This window comes from Pseudophryne corroboree, unplaced genomic scaffold (assembly GCF_028390025.1).
Source record: "Pseudophryne corroboree isolate aPseCor3 unplaced genomic scaffold, aPseCor3.hap2 scaffold_221, whole genome shotgun sequence".
NCBI lineage: Eukaryota > Metazoa > Chordata > Amphibia > Anura > Myobatrachidae > Pseudophryne > Pseudophryne corroboree.
In genome coordinates this window covers 498254-513742 of record NW_026968857.1, presented here as the reverse complement: position 1 = coordinate 513742, position 15489 = coordinate 498254, and positions in this window count along the sequence as shown.

Below are 15489 nucleotides of genomic sequence, written 5' to 3'. Positions count from 1 at the left end.
TTTGGGAGAAAAATGCAATGGTACAAGACAGCTTTTCCTTGCCAATATTTCTCTTTTGCAAAGAGCTGCGCATTGGAAAATTCAGGGCTATATCGTGTAGATGATGGCCTAACAGGAGGCTTTAAAATTTTAATTCTAGTGTCCTTCGTTTGGGAGAAAAATGCAAAGGTACAAGACAGCTTTTCCTTGCCAATATCTCTCTTTTGCAAAGAGCTGCGCATTGGAAAATTCAGGGCTATATCGTGTAGATGATGGCCTAACAGGAGGCTTTAAAATTTTCTTTCTAGTGTCCTTCGTTTGGGAGAAAAATGCAATGGTACAAGACAGCTTTTCCTTGCCAATATCTCTCTTTTGCAAAGAGCTACGCATTGGAAAATTCAGGGCTATGTCGTGTAGATGATGGCCTAACAGGAGGCTTTAAAATTTTCTTTCTAGTGTCCTTCGTTTGGGAGAAAAATGCAATGGTACAAGACAGCTTTTCCTTGCCAATATCTCTCTCTTGCAAAGAGCTGCGCATTGGAAAATTCAGGGCTATGTCGTGTAGATGATGGCCTAACAGGAGGCTTTAAAATTTTCTTTCTAGTGTCCTTCGTTTGGGAGAAAAATGCAATGGTACAAGACAGCTTTTCCTTGCCAATATCTCTCTTTTGCAAAGAGCTACGCATTGGAAAATTCAGGGCTATGTCGTGTAGATGATGGCCTAACAGGAGGCTTTAAAATTTTAATTCTAGTGTCCTTCGTTTGGGAGAAAAATGCAAAGGTACAAGACAGCTTTTCCTTGCCAATATCTCTATTTTGCAAAGAGCTGCGCATTGGAAAATTCAGGGCTATATCGTGTAGATGATGGCCTAACAGGAGGCTTTAAAATTTTCTTTCTAGTGTCCTTCGTTTGGGAGAAAAATGCAATGGTACAAGACAGCTTTTCCTTGCCAATATCTCTCTTTTGCAAAGAGCTACGCATTGGAAAATTCAGGGCTATGTCGTGTAGATGATGGCCTAACAGGAGGCTTTAAAATTTTCTTTCTAGTGTCCTTCGTTTGGGAGAAAAATGCAATGGTACAAGACAGCTTTTCCTTGCCAATATCTCTCTCTTGCAAAGAGCTGCGCATTGGAAAATTCAGGGCTATGTCGTGTAGATGATGGCCTAACAGGAGGCTTTAAAATTTTCTTTCTAGTGTCCTTCGTTTGGGAGAAAAATGCAATGGTACAAGACAGCTTTTCCTTGCCAATATCTCTCTTTTGCAAAGAGCTACGCATTGGAAAATTCAGGGCTATGTCGTGTAGATGATGGCCTAACAGGAGGCTTTAAAATTTTCTTTCTAGTGTCCTTCGTTTGGGAGAAAAATGCAAAGGTACAAGACAGCTTTTCCTTGCCAATATTTCTCTTTTGCAAAGAGCTACGCATTGGAAAATTCAGGGCTATGTCGTGTAGATGATGGCCTAACAGGAGGCTTTAAAATTTTCTTTCTAGTGACCTTCGTTTGGGAGAAAAATGCAAAGGTACAAGACAGCTTTTCCTTGCCAATATCTCTCTTTTGCAAAGAGCTGCGCATTGGAAAATTCAGGGCTATGTCGTGTAGATGATGGCCTAACAGGAGGCTTTAAAATTTTCTTTCTAGTGACCTTCGTTTGGGAGAAAAATGCAAAGGTACAAGACAGCTTTTCCTTGCCAATATCTCTCTTTTGCAAAGAGCTGCGCATTGGAAAATTCAGGGCTATGTCGTGTAGATGATGGCCTAACAGGAGGCTTTAAAATTTTCTTTCTAGTGTCCTTCGTTTGGGAGAAAAATGCAATGGTACAAGACAGCTTTTCCTTGCCAATATCTCTCTTTTGCAAAGAGCTGCGCATTGGAAAATTCAGGGCTATTTCGTGTAGATGATGGCCTTAACAGGAGGCTTTAAAATTTTCTTTCTAGTGACCTTCGTTTGGGAGAAAAATGCAATGGTACAAGACAGCTTTTCCTTGCCAATATTTCTCTTTTGCAAAGAGCTGCCCATTGAAAAATTCAGGGCTATATTGTGTAGATGATGGCCTAACAGGAGGCTTTAAAATTTTAATTCTAGTGTCCTTCGTTTGGGAGAAAAATGCAAAGGTACAAGACAGCTTTTCCTTGCCAATATCTCTCTTTTGCAAAGAGCTGCGCATTGGAAAATTCAGGGCTATGTCGTGTAGATGATGGCCTAACAGGAGGCTTTAAAATTTTCTTTCTAGTGTCCTTCGTTTGGGAGAAAAATGCAATGGTACAAGACAGCTTTTCCTTGCCAATATCTCTCTTTTGCAAAGAGCTACGCATTGGAAAATTCAGGGCTATGTCGTGTAGATGATGGCCTAACAGGAGGCTTTAAAATTTTCTTTCTAGTGTCCTTCGTTTGGGAGAAAAATGCAATGGTACAAGACAGCTTTTCCTTGCCAATATCTCTCTCTTGCAAAGAGCTGCGCATTGGAAAATTCAGGGCTATGTCGTGTAGATGATGGCCTAACAGGAGGCTTTAAAATTTTCTTTCTAGTGTCCTTCGTTTGGGAGAAAAATGCAATGGTACAAGACAGCTTTTCCTTGCCAATATCTCTCTTTTGCAAAGAGCTACGCATTGGAAAATTCAGGGTTATGTCGTGTAGATGATGGCCTAACAGGAGGCTTTAAAATTTTCTTTCTAGTGACCTTCGTTTGGGAGAAAAATGCAAAGGTACAAGACAGCTTTTCCTTGCCAATATCTCTCTTTTGCAAAGAGCTGCGCATTGGTAAATGCAGGGCTATGTCGTGTAGATGATGGCCTAACAGGAGGCTTTAAAATTTTCTGTCTAGTGTCCTTCGTTTGGGAGAAAAATGCAATGGTACAAGACAGCTTTTCCTTGCCAATATCTCTCTTTTGCAAAGAGCTGCGCATTGGAAAATTCAGGGCTATTTCGTGTAGATGATGGCCTAACAGGAGGCTTTAAAATTTTCTTTCTAGTGACCTTCGTTTGGGAGAAAAATGCAATGGTACAAGACAGCTTTTCCTTGCCAATATTTCTCTTTTGCAAAGAGCTGCGCATTGGAAAATTCAGGGCTATATCGTGTAGATGATGGCCTAACAGGAGGCTTTAAAATTTTAATTCTAGTGTCCTTCGTTTGGGAGAAAAATGCAAAGGTACAAGACAGCTTTTCCTTGCCAATATCTCTCTTTTGCAAAGAGCTGCGCATTGGAAAATTCAGGGCTATATCGTGTAGATGATGGCCTAACAGGAGGCTTTAAAATTTTCTTTCTAGTGTCCTTCGTTTGGGAGAAAAATGCAATGGTACAAGACAGCTTTTCCTTGCCAATATCTCTCTTTTGCAAAGAGCTACGCATTGGAAAATTCAGGGCTATGTCGTGTAGATGATGGCCTAACAGGAGGCTTTAAAATTTTCTTTCTAGTGTCCTTCGTTTGGGAGAAAAATGCAATGGTACAAGACAGCTTTTCCTTGCCAATATCTCTCTCTTGCAAAGAGCTGCGCATTGGAAAATTCAGGGCTATGTCGTGTAGATGATGGCCTAACAGGAGGCTTTAAAATTTTCTTTCTAGTGTCCTTCGTTTGGGAGAAAAATGCAATGGTACAAGACAGCTTTTCCTTGCCAATATCTCTCTTTTGCAAAGAGCTACGCATTGGAAAATTCAGGGTTATGTCGTGTAGATGATGGCCTAACAGGAGGCTTTAAAATTTTCTTTCTAGTGACCTTCGTTTGGGAGAAAAATGCAAAGGTACAAGACAGCTTTTCCTTGCCAATATCTCTCTTTTGCAAAGAGCTGCGCATTGGTAAATGCAGGGCTATGTCGTGTAGATGATGGCCTAACAGGAGGCTTTAAAATTTTCTTTCTAGTGTCCTTCGTTTGGGAGAAAAATGCAATGGTACAAGACAGCTTTTCCTTGCCAATATCTCTCTTTTGCAAAGAGTTGCGTATTGGAAAATTCAGGGCTATTTCGTGTAGATGATGGCCTAACAGGAGGCTTTAAAATTTTCTTTCTAGTGTCCTTCGTTTGGGAGAAAAATGCAAAGGTACAAGACAGCTTTTCCTTGCCAATATTTCTCTTTTGCAAAGAGCTACGCATTGGAAAATTCAGGGCTATGTCGTGTAGATGATGGCCTAACAGGAGGCTTTAAAATTTTCTTTCTAGTGACCTTCGTTTGGGAGAAAAATGCAAAGGTACAAGACAGCTTTTCCTTGCCAATATCTCTCTTTTGCAAAGAGCTGCGCATTGGAAAATTCAGGGCTATGTCGTGTAGATGATGGCCTAACAGGAGGCTTTAAAATTTTCTTTCTAGTGACCTTCGTTTGGGAGAAAAATGCAAAGGTACAAGACAGCTTTTCCTTGCCAATATCTCTCTTTTGCAAAGAGCTGCGCATTGGAAAATTCAGGGCTATGTCGTGTAGATGATGGCCTAACAGGAGGCTTTAAAATTTTCTTTCTAGTGACCTTCGTTTGGGAGAAAAATGCAAAGATACAAGACAGCTTTTCCTTGCCAATATCTCTCTTTTGCAAAGAGCTGCGCATTGGAAAATTCAGGGCTATGTCGTGTAGATGATGGCCTAACAGGAGGCTTTAAAATTTTCTTTCTAGTGTCCTTCGTTTGGGAGAAAAATGCAATGGTACAAGACAGCTTTTCCTTGCCTATATCTCTCTTTTGCAAAGAGCTGCGCATTGGAAAATTCAGGGCTATTTCGTGTAGATGATGGCCTAACAGGAGGCTTTAAAATTTTCTTTCTAGTGTCCTTCGTTTGGGAGAAAAATGCAAAGGTACAAGACAGCTTTTCCTTGCCAATATCTCTCTTTTGCAAAGAGCTACGCATTGGAAAATTCAGGGCTATGTCGTGTAGATGATGGCCTAACAGGAGGCTTTAAAATTTTCTTTCTAGTGACCTTCGTTTGGGAGAAAAATGCAAAGGTACAAGACAGCTTTTCCTTGCCAATATCTCTCTTTTGCAAAGAGCTGCGCATTGGAAAATTCAGGGCTATGTCGTGTAGATGATGGCCTAACAGGAGGCTTTAAAATTTTCTTTCTAGTGACCTTCGTTTGGGAGAAAAATGCAAAGGTACAAGACAGCTTTTCCTTGCCAATATCTCTCTTTTGCAAAGAGCTGCGCATTGGAAAATTCAGGGCTATGTCGTGTAGATGATGGCCTAACAGGAGGCTTTAAAATTTTCTTTCTAGTGTCCTTCGTTTGGGAGAAAAATGCAATGGTACAAGACAGTTTTTCCTTGCCAATATCTCTCTTTTGCAAAGAGCTACGCTTTGGAAAATTCAGGGCTATGTCGTGTAGATGATGGCCTAACAGGAGGCTTTAAAATTTTCTTTCTAGTGACCTTCGTTTGGGAGAAAAATGCAAAGGTACAAGACAGCTTTTCCTTGCCAATATCTCTCTTTTGCAAAGAGCTGCGCATTGGAAAATTCAGGGCTATGTCGTGTAGATGATGGCCTAACAGGAGGCTTTAAAATTTTCTTTCTAGTGTCCTTCGTTTGGGAGAAAAATGCAATGGTACAAGACAGCTTTTCCTTGCCAATATCTCTCTTTTGCAAAGAGCTGCGCATTGGAAAATTCAGGGCTATTTCGTGTAGATGATGGCCTAACAGGAGGCTTTAAAATTTTCTTTCTAGTGACCTTCGTTTGGGAGAAAAATGCAAAGGTACAAGACAGCTTTTCCTTGCCAATATCTCTCTTTTGCAAAGAGCTGCGCATTGGAAAATTCAGGGCTATGTCGTGTAGATGATGGCCTAACAGGAGGCTTTAAAATTTTCTTTCTAGTGTCCTTCGTTTGGGAGAAAAATGCAATGGTACAAGACAGCTTTTCCTTGCCAATATCTCTCTCTTGCAAAGAGCTGCGCATTGGAAAATTCAGGGCTATGTCGTGTAGATGATGGCCTAACAGGAGGCTTTAAAATTTTCTTTCTAGTGTCCTTCGTTTGGGAGAAAAATGCAATGGTACAAGACAGCTTTTCCTTGCCAATATCTCTCTTTTGCAAAGAGCTGCGCATTGGAAAATTCAGGGTTATGTCGTGTAGATGATGGCCTAACAGGAGGCTTTAAAATTTTCTTTCTAGTAACCTTCGTTTGGGAGAAAAATGCAAAGGTACAAGACAGCTTTTCCTTGCCAATATCTCTCTTTTGCAAAGAGCTGCGCATTGGTAAATGCAGGGCTATGTCGTGTAGATGATGGCCTAACAGGAGGCTTTAAAATTTTCTTTCTAGTGTCCTTCGTTTGGGAGAAAAATGCAATGGTACAAGACAGCTTTTCCTTGCCAATATCTCTCTTTTGCAAAGAGCTGCGCATTGTAAAATTCAGGGCTATTTCGTGTAGATGATGGCCTAACAGGAGGCTTTAAAATTTTCTTTCTAGTGACCTTCGTTTGGGAGAAAAATGCAATGGTACAAGACAGCTTTTCCTTGCCAATATTTCTCTTTTGCAAAGAGCTGCGCATTGGAAAATTCAGGGCTATATCGTGTAGATGATGGCCTAACAGAAGGCTTTAAAATTTTAATTCTAGTGTCCTTCGTTTGGGAGAAAAATGCAAAGGTACAAGACAGCTTTTCCTTGCCAATATCTCTCTTTTGCAAAGAGCTGCGCATTGGAAAATTCAGGGCTATATCGTGTAGATGATGGCCTAACAGGAGGCTTTAAAATTTTCTTTCTAGTGTCCTTCGTTTGGGAGAAAAATGCAATGGTACAAGACAGCTTTTCCTTGCCAATATCTCTCTTTTGCAAAGAGCTACGCATTGGAAAATTCAGGGCTATGTCGTGTAGATGATGGCCTAACAGGAGGCTTTAAAATTTTCTTTCTAGTGTCCTTCGTTTGGGAGAAAAATGCAATGGTACAAGACAGCTTTTCCTTGCCAATATCTCTCTCTTGCAAAGAGCTGCGCATTGGAAAATTCAGGGCTATGTCGTGTAGATGATGGCCTAACAGGAGGCTTTAAAATTTTCTTTCTAGTGTCCTTCGTTTGGGAGAAAAATGCAATGGTACAAGACAGCTTTTCCTTGCCAATATCTCTCTTTTGCAAAGAGCTACGCATTGGAAAATTCAGGGTTATGTCGTGTAGATGATGGCCTAACAGGAGGCTTTAAAATTTTCTTTCTAGTGACCTTCGTTTGGGAGAAAAATGCAAAGGTACAAGACAGCTTTTCCTTGCCAATATCTCTCTTTTGCAAAGAGCTGCGCATTGGTAAATGCAGGGCTATGTCGTGTAGATGATGGCCTAACAGGAGGCTTTAAAATTTTCTTTCTAGTGTCCTTCGTTTGGGAGAAAAATGCAATGGTACAAGACAGCTTTTCCTTGCCAATATCTCTCTTTTGCAAAGAGTTGCGTATTGGAAAATTCAGGGCTATTTCGTGTAGTTGATGGCCTAACAGGAGGCTTTAAAATTTTCTTTCTAGTGTCCTTCGTTTGGGAGAAAAATGCAAAGGTACAAGACAGCTTTTCCTTGCCAATATTTCTCTTTTGCAAAGAGCTACGCATTGGAAAATTCAGGGCTATGTCGTGTAGATGATGGCCTAACAGGAGGCTTTAAAATTTTCTTTCTAGTGACCTTCGTTTGGGAGAAAAATGCAAAGGTACAAGACAGCTTTTCCTTGCCAATATCTCTCTTTTGCAAAGAGCTGCGCATTGGAAAATTCAGGGCTATGTCGTGTAGATGATGGCCTAACAGGAGGCTTTCAAATTTTCTTTCTAGTGACCTTCGTTTGGGAGAAAAATGCAAAGGTACAAGACAGCTTTTCCTTGCCAATATCTCTCTTTTGCAAAGAGCTGCGCATTGGTAAATGCAGGGCTATGTCGTGTAGATGATGGCCTAACAGGAGGCTTTAAAATTTTCTTTCTAGTGTCCTTCGTTTGGGAGAAAAATGCAATGGTACAAGACAGCTTTTCCTTGCCAATATCTCTCTTTTGCAAAGAGTTGCGTATTGGAAAATTCAGGGCTATTTCGTGTAGATGATGGCCTAACAGGAGGCTTTAAAATTTTCTTTCTAGTGTCCTTCGTTTGGGAGAAAAATGCAATGGTACAAGACAGCTTTTCCTTGCCAATATCTCTCTTTTGCAAAGAGTTGCGTATTGGAAAATTCAGGGCTATTTCGTGTAGATGATGGCCTAACAGGAGGCTTTAAAATTTTCTTTCTAGTGTCCTTCGTTTGGGAGAAAAATGCAAAGGTACAAGACAGCTTTTCCTTGCCAATATTTCTCTTTTGCAAAGAGCTACGCATTGGAAAATTCAGGGCTATGTCGTGTAGATGATGGCCTAACAGGAGGCTTTAAAATTTTCTTTCTAGTGACCTTCGTTTGGGAGAAAAATGCAAAGGTACAAGACAGCTTTTCCTTGCCAATATCTCTCTTTTGCAAAGAGCTGCGCATTGGAAAATTCAGGGCTATGTCGTGTAGATGATGGCCTAACAGGAGGCTTTAAAATTTTCTTTCTAGTGACCTTCGTTTGGGAGAAAAATGCAAAGGTACAAGACAGCTTTTCCTTGCCAATATCTCTCTTTTGCAAAGAGCTGCGCATTGGAAAATTCAGGGCTATGTCGTGTAGATGATGGCCTAACAGGAGGCTTTAAAATTTTCTTTCTAGTGACCTTCGTTTGGGAGAAAAATGCAAAGGTACAAGACAGCTTTTCCTTGCCAATATCTCTCTTTTGCAAAGAGCTGCGCATTGGAAAATTCAGGGCTATGTCGTGTAGATGATGGCCTAACAGGAGGCTTTAAAATTTTCTTTCTAGTGTCCTTCGTTTGGGAGAAAAATGCAATGGTACAAGACAGCTTTTCCTTGCCTATATCTCTCTTTTGCAAAGAGCTGCGCATTGGAAAATTCAGGGCTATTTCGTGTAGATGATGGCCTAACAGGAGGCTTTAAAATTTTCTTTCTAGTGTCCTTCGTTTGGGAGAAAAATGCAAAGGTACAAGACAGCTTTTCCTTGCCAATATCTCTCTTTTGCAAAGAGCTACGCATTGGAAAATTCAGGGCTATGTCGTGTAGATGATGGCCTAACAGGAGGCTTTAAAATTTTCTTTCTAGTGACCTTCGTTTGGGAGAAAAATGCAAAGGTACAAGACAGCTTTTCCTTGCCAATATCTCTCTTTTGCAAAGAGCTGCGCATTGGAAAATTCAGGGCTATGTCGTGTAGATGATGGCCTAACAGGAGGCTTTAAAATTTTCTTTCTAGTGACCTTCGTTTGGGAGAAAAATGCAAAGGTACAAGACAGCTTTTCCTTGCCAATATCTCTCTTTTGCAAAGAGCTGCGCATTGGAAAATTCAGGGCTATGTCGTGTAGATGATGGCCTAACAGGAGGCTTTAAAATTTTCTTTCTAGTGTCCTTCGTTTGGGAGAAAAATGCAATGGTACAAGACAGCTTTTCCTTGCCAATATCTCTCTTTTGCAAAGAGCTGCGCATTGGAAAATTCAGGGCTATTTCGTGTAGATGATGGCCTAACAGGAGGCTTTAAAATTTTCTTTCTAGTGATCTTCGTTTGGGAGAAAAATGCAAAGGTACAAGACAGCTTTTCCTTGCCAATATCTCTCTTTTGCAAAGAGCTGCGCATTGGAAAATTCAGGGCTATGTCGTGTAGATGATGGCCTAACAGGAGGCTTTAAAATTTTCTTTCTAGTGTCCTTCGTTTGGGAGAAAAATGCAATGGTACAAGACAGCTTTTCCTTGCCAATATCTCTCTCTTGCAAAGAGCTGCGCATTGGAAAATTCAGGGCTATGTCGTGTAGATGATGGCCTAACAGGAGGCTTTAAAATTTTCTTTCTAGTGTCCTTCGTTTGGGAGAAAAATGCAATGGTACAAGACAGCTTTTCCTTGCCAATATCTCTCTTTTGCAAAGAGCTACGCATTGGAAAATTCAGGGTTATGTCGTGTAGATGATGGCCTAACAGGAGGCTTTAAAATTTTCTTTCTAGTGACCTTCGTTTGGGAGAAAAATGCAAAGGTACAAGACAGCTTTTCCTTGCCAATATCTCTCTTTTGCAAAGAGCTGCGCATTGGTAAATGCAGGGCTATGTCGTGTAGATGATGGCCTAACAGGAGGCTTTAAAATTTTCTTTCTAGTGTCCTTCGTTTGGGAGAAAAATGCAATGGTACAAGACAGCTTTTCCTTGCCAATATCTCTCTTTTGCAAAGAGCTGCGCATTGTAAAATTCAGGGCTATTTCGTGTAGATGATGGCCTAACAGGAGGCTTTAAAATTTTCTTTCTAGTGACCTTCGTTTGGGAGAAAAATGCAATGGTACAAGACAGCTTTTCCTTGCCAATATTTCTCTTTTGCAAAGAGCTGCGCATTGGAAAATTCAGGGCTATATCGTGTAGATGATGGCCTAACAGAAGGCTTTAAAATTTTAATTCTAGTGTCCTTCGTTTGGGAGAAAAATGCAAAGGTACAAGACAGCTTTTCCTTGCCAATATCTCTCTTTTGCAAAGAGCTGCGCATTGGAAAATTCAGGGCTATATCGTGTAGATGATGGCCTAACAGGAGGCTTTAAAATTTTCTTTCTAGTGTCCTTCGTTTGGGAGAAAAATGCAATGGTACAAGACAGCTTTTCCTTGCCAATATCTCTCTTTTGCAAAGAGCTACGCATTGGAAAATTCAGGGCTATGTCGTGTAGATGATGGCCTAACAGGAGGCTTTAAAATTTTCTTTCTAGTGTCCTTCGTTTGGGAGAAAAATGCAATGGTACAAGACAGCTTTTCCTTGCCAATATCTCTCTCTTGCAAAGAGCTGCGCATTGGAAAATTCAGGGCTATGTCGTGTAGATGATGGCCTAACAGGAGGCTCTAAAATTTTCTTTCTAGTGTCCTTCGTTTGGGAGAAAAATGCAATGGTACAAGACAGCTTTTCCTTGCCAATATCTCTCTTTTGCAAAGAGCTGCGCATTGGTAAATGCAGGGCTATGTCGTGTAGATGATGGCCTAACAGGAGGCTTTAAAATTTTCTTTCTAGTGTCCTTCGTTTGGGAGAAAAATGCAATGGTACAAGACAGCTTTTCCTTGCCAATATCTCTCTTTTGCAAAGAGTTGCGTATTGGAAAATTCAGGGCTATTTCGTGTAGTTGATGGCCTAACAGGAGGCTTTAAAATTTTCTTTCTAGTGTCCTTCGTTTGGGAGAAAAATGCAAAGGTACAAGACAGCTTTTCCTTGCCAATATTTCTCTTTTGCAAAGAGCTACGCATTGGAAAATTCAGGGCTATGTCGTGTAGATGATGGCCTAACAGGAGGCTTTAAAATTTTCTTTCTAGTGACCTTCGTTTGGGAGAAAAATGCAAAGGTACAAGACAGCTTTTCCTTGCCAATATCTCTCTTTTGCAAAGAGCTGCGCATTGGAAAATTCAGGGCTATGTCGTGTAGATGATGGCCTAACAGGAGGCTTTAAAATTTTCTTTCTAGTGACCTTCGTTTGGGAGAAAAATGCAAAGGTACAAGACAGCTTTTCCTTGCCAATATCTCTCTTTTGCAAAGAGCTGCGCATTGGTAAATGCAGGGCTATGTCGTGTAGATGATGGCCTAACAGGAGGCTTTAAAATTTTCTTTCTAGTGTCCTTCGTTTGGGAGAAAAATGCAATGGTACAAGACAGCTTTTCCTTGCCAATATCTCTCTCTTGCAAAGAGCTGCGCATTGGAAAATTCAGGGCTATGTCGTGTAGATGATGGCCTAACAGGAGGCTTTAAAATTTTCTTTCTAGTGTCCTTCGTTTGGGAGAAAAATGCAATGGTACAAGACAGCTTTTCCTTGCCAATATCTCTCTTTTGCAAAGAGCTGCGCATTGGTAAATGCAGGGCTATGTCGTGTAGATGATGGCCTAACAGGAGGCTTTAAAATTTTCTTTCTAGTGTCCTTCGTTTGGGAGAAAAATGCAATGGTACAAGACAGCTTTTCCTTGCCAATATCTCTCTTTTGCAAAGAGTTGCGTATTGGAAAATTCAGGGCTATTTCGTGTAGTTGATGGCCTAACAGGAGGCTTTAAAATTTTCTTTCTAGTGTCCTTCGTTTGGGAGAAAAATGCAAAGGTACAAGACAGCTTTTCCTTGCCAATATTTCTCTTTTGCAAAGAGCTACGCATTGGAAAATTCAGGGCTATGTCGTGTAGATGATGGCCTAACAGGAGGCTTTAAAATTTTCTTTCTAGTGACCTTCGTTTGGGAGAAAAATGCAAAGGTACAAGACAGCTTTTCCTTGCCAATATCTCTCTTTTGCAAAGAGCTGCGCATTGGAAAATTCAGGGCTATGTCGTGTAGATGATGGCCTAACAGGAGGCTTTAAAATTTTCTTTCTAGTGACCTTCGTTTGGGAGAAAAATGCAAAGGTACAAGACAGCTTTTCCTTGCCAATATCTCTCTTTTGCAAAGAGCTGCGCATTGGTAAATGCAGGGCTATGTCGTGTAGATGATGGCCTAACAGGAGGCTTTAAAATTTTCTTTCTAGTGTCCTTCGTTTGGGAGAAAAATGCAATGGTACAAGACAGCTTTTCCTTGCCAATATCTCTCTTTTGCAAAGAGTTGCTTATTGGAAAATTCAGGGCTATTTCGTGTAGATGATGGCCTAACAGGAGGCTTTAAAATTTTCTTTCTAGTGTCCTTCGTTTGGGAGAAAAATGCAAAGGTACAAGACAGCTTTTCCTTGCCAATATTTCTCTTTTGCAAAGAGCTACGCATTGGAAAATTCAGGGCTATGTCGTGTAGATGATGGCCTAACAGGAGGCTTTAAAATTTTCTTTCTAGTGACCTTCGTTTGGGAGAAAAATGCAAAGGTACAAGACAGCTTTTCCTTGCCAATATCTCTCTTTTGCAAAGAGCTGCGCATTGGAAAATTCAGGGCTATGTCGTGTAGATGATGGCCTAACAGGAGGCTTTAAAATTTTCTTTCTAGTGACCTTCGTTTGGGAGAAAAATGCAAAGGTACAAGACAGCTTTTCCTTGCCAATATCTCTCTTTTGCAAAGAGCTGCGCATTGGAAAATTCAGGGCTATGTCGTGTAGATGATGGCCTAACAGGAGGCTTTAAAATTTTCTTTCTAGTGACCTTCGTTTGGGAGAAAAATGCAAAGGTACAAGACAGCTTTTCCTTGCCAATATCTCTCTTTTGCAAAGAGCTGCGCATTGGAAAATTCAGGGCTATGTCGTGTAGATGATGGCCTAACAGGAGGCTTTAAAATTTTCTTTCTAGTGTCCTTCGTTTGGGAGAAAAATGCAATGGTACAAGACAGCTTTTCCTTGCCTATATCTCTCTTTTGCAAAGAGCTGCGCATTGGAAAATTCAGGGCTATTTCGTGTAGATGATGGCCTAACAGGAGGCTTTAAAATTTTCTTTCTAGTGTCCTTCGTTTGGGAGAAAAATGCAAAGGTACAAGACAGCTTTTCCTTGCCAATATCTCTCTTTTGCAAAGAGCTACGCATTGGAAAATTCAGGGCTATGTCGTGTAGATGATGGCCTAACAGGAGGCTTTAAAATTTTCTTTCTAGTGACCTTCGTTTGGGAGAAAAATGCAAAGGTACAAGACAGCTTTTCCTTGCCAATATCTCTCTTTTGCAAAGAGCTGCGCATTGGAAAATTCAGGGCTATGTCGTGTAGATGATGGCCTAACAGGAGGCTTTAAAATTTTCTTTCTAGTGACCTTCGTTTGGGAGAAAAATGCAATGGTACAAGACAGCTTTTCCTTGCCAATATTTCTCTTTTGCAAAGAGCTGCGCATTGGAAAATTCAGGGCTATATCGTGTAGATGATGGCCTAACAGAAGGCTTTAAAATTTTAATTCTAGTGTCCTTCGTTTGGGAGAAAAATGCAAAGGTACAAGACAGCTTTTCCTTGCCAATATCTCTCTTTTGCAAAGAGCTGCGCATTGGAAAATTCAGGGCTATATCGTGTAGATGATGGCCTAACAGGAGGCTTTAAAATTTTCTTTCTAGTGTCCTTCGTTTGGGAGAAAAATGCAATGGTACAAGACAGCTTTTCCTTGCCAATATCTCTCTTTTGCAAAGAGCTACGCATTGGAAAATTCAGGGCTATGTCGTGTAGATGATGGCCTAACAGGAGGCTTTAAAATTTTCTTTCTAGTGTCCTTCGTTTGGGAGAAAAATGCAATGGTACAAGACAGCTTTTCCTTGCCAATATCTCTCTCTTGCAAAGAGCTGCGCATTGGAAAATTCAGGGCTATGTCGTGTAGATGATGGCCTAACAGGAGGCTTTAAAATTTTCTTTCTAGTGTCCTTCGTTTGGGAGAAAAATGCAATGGTACAAGACAGCTTTTCCTTGCCAATATCTCTCTTTTGCAAAGAGCTACGCATTGGAAAATTCAGGGTTATGTCGTGTAGATGATGGCCTAACAGGAGGCTTTAACATTTTCTTTCTAGTGACCTTCGTTTGGGAGAAAAATGCAAAGGTACAAGACAGCTTTTCCTTGCCAATATCTCTCTTTTGCAAAGAGCTGCGCATTGGTAAATGCAGGGCTATGTCGTGTAGATGATGGCCTAACAGGAGGCTTTAAAATTTTCTTTCTAGTGTCCTTCGTTTGGGAGAAAAATGCAATGGTACAAGACAGCTTTTCCTTGCCAATATCTCTCTTTTGCAAAGAGCTGCGCATTGGAAAATTCAGGGCTATGTCGTGTAGATGATGGCCTAACAGGAGGCTTTAAAATTTTCTTTCTAGTGACCTTCGTTTGGGAGAAAAATGCAAAGGTACAAGACAGCTTTTCCTTGCCAATATCTCTCTTTTGCAAAGAGCTGCGCATTGGAAAATTCAGGGCTATGTCGTGTAGATGATGGCCTAACAGGAGGCTTTAAAATTTTCTTTCTAGTGTCCTTCGTTTGGGAGAAAAATGCAATGGTACAAGACAGCTTTTCCTTGCCTATATCTCTCTTTTGCAAAGAGCTGCGCATTGGAAAATTCAGGGCTATTTCGTGTAGATGATGGCCTAACAGGAGGCTTTAAAATTTTCTTTCTAGTGTCCTTCGTTTGGGAGAAAAATGCAAAGGTACAAGACAGCTTTTCCTTGCCAATATCTCTCTTTTGCAAAGAGCTACGCATTGGAAAATTCAGGGCTATGTCGTGTAGATGATGGCCTAACAGGAGGCTTTAAAATTTTCTTTCTAGTGACCTTCGTTTGGGAGAAAAATGCAAAGGTACAAGACAGCTTTTCCTTGCCAATATCTCTCTTTTGCAAAGAGCTGCGCATTGGAAAATTCAGGGCTATGTCGTGTAGATGATGGCCTAACAGGAGGCTTTAAAATTTTCTTTCTAGTGACCTTCGTTTGGGAGAAAAATGCAAAGGTACAAGACAGCTTTTCCTTGCCAATATCTCTCTTTTGCAAAGAGCTGCGCATTGGAAAATTCAGGGCTATGTCGTGTAGATGATGGCCTAACAGGAGGCTTTAAAATTTTCTTTCTAGTGTCCTTCGTTTGGGAGAAAAATGCAATGGTACAAGACAGTTTTTCCTTGCCAATATCTCTCTTTTGCAAAGAGCTACGCTTTGGAAAATTCAGGGCTATGTCGT